The sequence below is a fragment of the Passer domesticus genome, chromosome 12 (assembly GCF_036417665.1).
Source record: "Passer domesticus isolate bPasDom1 chromosome 12, bPasDom1.hap1, whole genome shotgun sequence".
NCBI lineage: Eukaryota > Metazoa > Chordata > Aves > Passeriformes > Passeridae > Passer > Passer domesticus.
This window is the reverse complement of record NC_087485.1, coordinates 17515905-17521904: the sequence shown is the minus strand read 5'-3', so window position 1 is coordinate 17521904 and position 6000 is coordinate 17515905. Positions and strand designations below refer to the sequence as shown.

Here is a 6000-nt window from a genome sequence, read left to right as displayed (position 1 = left end):
GCTGAACAATCCCAGCTGTGCCAGCCTTTCCTCCCAGCAGAGCTGCTCCATCCCTCTGCTCATCCTGGTGCCTCCTCTGGGCTCTCTCCAGCAGCTCCAAATCTTATGCAAGAACAGAAAGGATCTTGGTGGATAAAACCAGGAATATTCACCTCTTGTTACAGAGGCAGCCTGGCCAAGTTGTGTGATTTACAGAACCCTGAGCTACTTTAAAAAAATGATTTTCCTTTACTCTCCTGACAGTCTCTGCCTGTACTACCTGCTTCAGTTGTTCTGCAGCAGGGCAGCAGCTCAGGGTCATTAGAAGAAGCAGGGCAAGGCCAGCAATGACCTCACAGCTTATTGTACAGGCTGCAGGGACAGCAGAGAGTTTGTATCTGAAACCCTGAAAATGTCACATAATGACTTAAAGTTCTAGTGCAAGTCTGCATTTTAAAAGACTGAAAAAAAAATCCCTGCTTTGGCACATGACACTAAAACTTTGCATTTCAGCATTTCTTCAAAGGCATTCACACATATAACAGGAAATAATTCTGTGCATATTTAGTGAGCATTTATAGCAAGAGTCATCACTTCTGTTCTCTGTATCATCACAATATTCATTACAATGAATTTTAGTCTAGACAGTTTTTTTTCCTCATGATTAAAAATGTTTATTCATAAAATAATTTAGTTTCACATTTGGGAACTTTGTATAATTCATTTGCATTGAATAACAGTTTTAGTGGCTTTAAAAAGAAACTACTTATTTTCTGTATACACATCTCTTATAAAAGGACTTGAATATTTAGGTAGCTATCATTTATTGCTGCTACCACCTTGGATTTCAGTGTAATTTATCAGGCTTTGTAAAAGTATTTCTGAAATACTTTGATTAAACAAACATTCCATTGCTAGATTAATCAGAGCTTTCATAATATTTCCACAGAATATTTATTTGAATAAGGACTGGTTTTAACTAAGGTACCTTCATGATCAAGGACTGCAATAGACATTTAATAAAACAACCAAATACTTGACTGCTTCTTCTCTGTGCTTAGACATTATTGCAGCTCCTGCTGACTAGATTAGAAGTGGTGTTAAGGAAGATTTAGATTAATGAAACAACATGTAAAGTAATGGGAGAATATATTAATAGAGAAACCACACAGTTATCACATAATCTGTTCTTGTACCTGCCCATTAACACAGATTTATTGTGTCTTTACACAAATGGTGCAAGTGTGCTCGACTCTAAAGGCTTGGACCAAAGATTCTTGTCATCAACAGAAAACTCTTGTGACTTCAAAGAGCTTTGCAGCAGCGTTTATATCATCCGTGAAACAAATCTCTCTTACGAAATGATTTTCAGCATCAGATCTTCCAATTTAGCCTCCAATATCAGCCTTCAGAACAGGGTTTGTGCGGAAAGCAGATCTGATCATTGACTCAATTGGCACCTGACTCTTTCCAGGGTGCCAATGGTTTCTGCCTGTTCAGAACAAGGCTTGAGTCCAGGAGATCCAGAGACAGCCCTGTAACACTGCTGGCAGGTAGGGACACCTGGAATGAAGTCACAGCCTGTTCCCAATAGGAAGGAACACACCCTGTTGAAGAAATAAACATCCCCCAGAATAAGGGTGCTTTTGAAAAATTGAGATATACGAAGATATAAGATTTAGATATACAACAAAGGAAAACTCCTGCTTTGAAGCAGTCTAATTCTTTGTGCCAGTTTCCATCTAAGAAAGCTTCCCACCCCAATTAAGGTTCTTTTTTAGACCAAAGACAATGCTTTTGTTAATCCGCAGCAATGGGACGTGTTTATTATGGGGAAAAAAATCACACAGACTCCATTTTCTTCATGGTGGAAAAAGCCCATTCTTTAGTCACATAACTCCTTTTTATACAGCTTTACAGACCTTGTGTGTAACTCCCATTGGTCAGTAGCTTTCTTGCCAATTACTTTATTGGTTAATAACAAGTTGTTACCCTGTATTAATTGGTCACTCAAAGCCCCCGGGTGTAGTGCAGGGAAAGTTGTTAGTGAGAAATAGTTCTCATTTTTCTATCAAATGGTGTAAAAACAGTTTATACAGGTGCTGGTTGTTTTTCACCCAGGAATGGGTTGTTATGTTAACCACTGCTCACACCAGGATTGCTTTCACATGGGAACATGCAAAGTGCTAGCTTGCCTTAGAAGAAATGACAGGCTAGCCAGGGCAGGCTGATCTTATGAGGCCTTTCTTTATAATTTTTCTACTTTACTGCAACAGTTTCCAGCCCTGCTTAAACCAGAATACCACTCAGATTTGTCGTGTGTCCTCTGCTGTCTCAGTGATCCTGGGCAATATGAAATGTGGCTGGCAAATAATTTCTGACAGCCAGTGCTGTACAGTGATTCTGTCAGCCCCAGATTTCCCACAAACTCTGAGGTACAGCCAGCACTGGGCACCCATTTTTACAGACCTGAAGCAAAGGACAACATTTTCTTACTCTTTCTAAAACTCACACAGGTTCAGGTCACAGAACTCTGCAGTTCTACTTTATTCATTGCTTCTCTTTTTAGGAAAAATTGCCCTGCATGCCATGTAGTTGCACTGCTCAGTGTGGCTGAGGAACTGGATTTGGGCTATGAGTAGAATACAGTCATCCTGAATATTTTCCCAGTTAATGATCTGTGTAAAAATAAACCTGCAATTTCATCCATTAGCACTCCTCTCTACAGAAGGGAAATGCAATCAAAATAGAAAAGGAAAAATTAGTTTTGGCTTCAGGGCATCATTGTTTTAGCTTGGAATCAAAATCTCAACATTCTAGGACTGTAAATCACCTTAAGTGGTGAGTAACATCACAGACTTGGGTGTCAATCTTGCTTCATATTTTTATTCCAAAGGCCTTATTTTCAGCAATTCACCTTTGAGTGCCTTAGGTGAAGTGTTCTCAATGTGAACGGATTTACCTTTGCCCAGATGGAAATACTCACTTCTTGCTGTCAGGTTTCTCTCATCTTAAACACCACTGTGAAAAGATGGAAAGAGATTTTTCTCCATTCAAACTCTCCTATCCACTTCCCTTTGGCTTTCTTAGTTAACTTTGAGGAAGAAAATTGCTTAGCTTATTTTTTAGTAATTAATTTTTTAGTAATTAATTATATACAAGTATTACAGTGGCCTTTTTCTCCTCCTCCCTCCTGCTCAAAAAGAAATTAGTGCTGAAAATTACTGTGTGAAAATTACTTATTTTTTCTAAGGTACTCACTGTAGATCTTAAATGTCCAGAAAGAAGAACAAGACACCCTTGTTAGCACAGAGCAGAATCAAGCACATGATATCAAAAGCTGGTGTCCTGGACATGGGTAGCATGGGTTAGCTAGACTCATTCTGAGTCTGAAGTGAATTTTAAATTAGAGTGAGTGTATATGGATGAAAAATCTCGAAGTCCAGCCTAGATCCAATGAAACTACAAAGGCTTGGTTTTCAGTATTTTCCTGAAGCATTTTACAGAATCACAGAATGAGCTGGATATAAGAATAACCTGGAAGGACTCACCAGGATTATCAAGCCCAGCCCCTGTCCCTGCCCAGACCCCCCAGCAATTCCCCCATGCATCCCTGGCAGCCTCGGGGCTGTGCCCATCCCTGGGAGCCTGGGCAGTGCCAGCACCTCTGGGGAAGCAGAACCTTTCCTTGATGTCCAGCCAGACCCTGCTCTGCCCAGCTCCAGCTGTTCCTGGGTCACAGCAGAGCTCAGTGCCTGCCCCTCCTCTTCCCTCTCAAGGAAGCTGCTGTCCCTGCTGAGCTCTCCCCTCAGTCTTCTCTTCTCCAGCTGAACAGATCAAGAGCCCTCATTCAGTTTTCCCTTCAGACTTTCCCCATCTGTTGCGGTGTGATGTCAGGGCTTGCCTCAGTTCCCCGGGTTTCTCCCTGAAGTTACCCTTCCCAGGTTGGCTGTCAATCACCTCTCCTTTTCCCCACCCTTGACCCCTGCTGGGCACTGTCTATCAACCCCGAAATTCCAAGAGAGCATCGAGTGATTGGCAGGTTCAAGGATGCTTTCCACCCCCTGGGGGGCCATTGGCCCACCTAGGTGTCCCTCTCACCTGAGACCCCCTCCCCTGTGCCTGGTTGGTGCTCCCTGGGTCCCCTCCCCTGCCCCTGTCCCCAGGTAAAGGGGCAAGCAGACCACGAGGTGGGGGTTCTGTTGGAGAGTTCTGGTGGGAGAGTTTAGGGCATTGTTGCAAGATTCAGAGGTTGTGCCACTAAAATAAAAACTCTGGGTTAAAAACTCTCCATCAGGACCCGCTCCTTTCTTCACCTCGCCTTAAGGGTTTCTCCAGCTCAGGAAGGCCTGAGGAGTGACCCCCTCAACAGCAAGCTCCAGCCCGCAAGCTCTGGAGCTCAGGGCATGCCCGGACTTGTCTCCACGTGCCCAGCTTGACCACAGGTACTGAATAGCGTCTCTGGGGAGAAAACCCCACAGGTGCCGCTACTTGGTCAGCAGCTGAGGCCAGACAGACCAAGGTGAAATAAATGGGCAGGAGATCTTTCTCCTTTTTAATGCCTTTATTAAGAAGAATCAGCTCAGGTGGGGAGAAATCGATGGGTTGCACCCTTGCTGTCGCTGCTCCCAGGCGTGGCACGAAGAAGGAGGATGATGCAGTTTTGTCCGCTGGTCTGCAGACAGAGCTGGGGATTCTGTCCTCACGGGAGAGTCGTAGAGTCCTGCTTGTTTGTTTAACACTCTGGGGTGTCTCTTTAATCAGTATCTTTTCAGGTTAGGGTGAGAAACAAAAAGGTCCAAGCAGGTACGGGACTATGCTACTATGCTCCCATCCTTAGATGTCACTTAAGTCACTTGTTGGCTTGTGATTTTAGGGGTTTTTCTTGTAAAAACTGTAAAACTGTAAAAACCCAGGGTGCAATGCATTTCTCATTTGCATGTTGGCTCTGGTGTCACTGCCCATTCTCTTTACCCTGGAGGGTTTCTCTTGGCAAACGGCCAGCATCAGGGGAACAATAGTTAATCACCGGCCATTAACGGGTAATTAAAAACTTTTTCTTTGGCAGCGAAACCAAAGGAGTCTGACCGGTCTGACTTGTTTTTTTTTAACTCTGAAACTTAAAAAAAAATACAACTTTCTATTCATAACAAAGGCAGTCCCGTCTGTAATACTGGTCAAACACCAATACCCATCCTCATCCTCCTCCAGGCCAGCTGAAGGTGTGGCAGTAGCTGGTGGCTGCCTTGCCTGTTGCCCCCTGCAGTTTGCATTATTCAGGCACAGGCCTGACCTGGGGACTGTCCACAACAGCTGGGTGAGATCTGGCAAATTGCAGCCAGTTCCTGCTGCAGGAGAAGCAGTGCTGGCAGGGAAGAGCAGCTTAGCAGGCTGCCAAAACCACTGATGGTCAAAGGATCACACTGACAGCACTCCTCATCTTCCTCACCAGAGCCAAACACAAAGCTCAGGGACAAAAAGAAGCAGAATCTTCCCTCAGCAGAGGTCTGGCACCTTCAGACTTTCAGGAAGCTCCAAGTCTGCTTGCATGGAGTTGCTTCAGAGCCCAGGAGTTCTCAGGTGTGCAGAGAAATGCATCAGGATTTCAGGAAACTGCTCTGCACTGGGCAGTGTGAAGGGCTGGCAAATGCTTTTACAAAGGCATTTTGTATTGATGCTACAGTTTCTCTCTGACATATTAATCCACACACCAGCAAGTGAGAAATGAGACCTCAATTCCAGCTTGGATCATCTGGCCTGAGCTTCCACATGGATAAGAAGTGCTGTGATAGTTCTCTATAGCAGCTTAATTTCAAAATCGCTGAAGCCTGAAAGCCTCAAATGAGTTTTCCCTCTCTGAAACAGAAAATAAAACTTCAAGATCCAACTGTTGAAAAGCTTCCCTAAATCTCCTGGGAATCACAGTGCAGTTTTATACAGTAATAACAGTCATCACACCCATAATTCTTAATTAGAATAAAGCCTTAGCCATATAATATGGAATATGTTTTATGTGCAACC

General features: G+C 43.7%; 1 long non-coding RNA gene across 1 annotated transcript; it reads right to left on the bottom strand.

The window, feature by feature from the left end:
* Positions 1-633: 633 nt before the first annotated feature.
* On the bottom strand, positions 634-3865 carry LOC135279610 (uncharacterized). The gene is made up of 3 exons (XR_010346841.1): positions 3645-3865; positions 2966-3000; positions 634-1586 (listed from the first exon to the last, which is right to left on the bottom strand). It is a non-coding gene; the product is annotated as an uncharacterized LOC135279610 (long non-coding RNA).
* Between the last annotated feature and the right edge of the window lie 2135 nt (positions 3866-6000).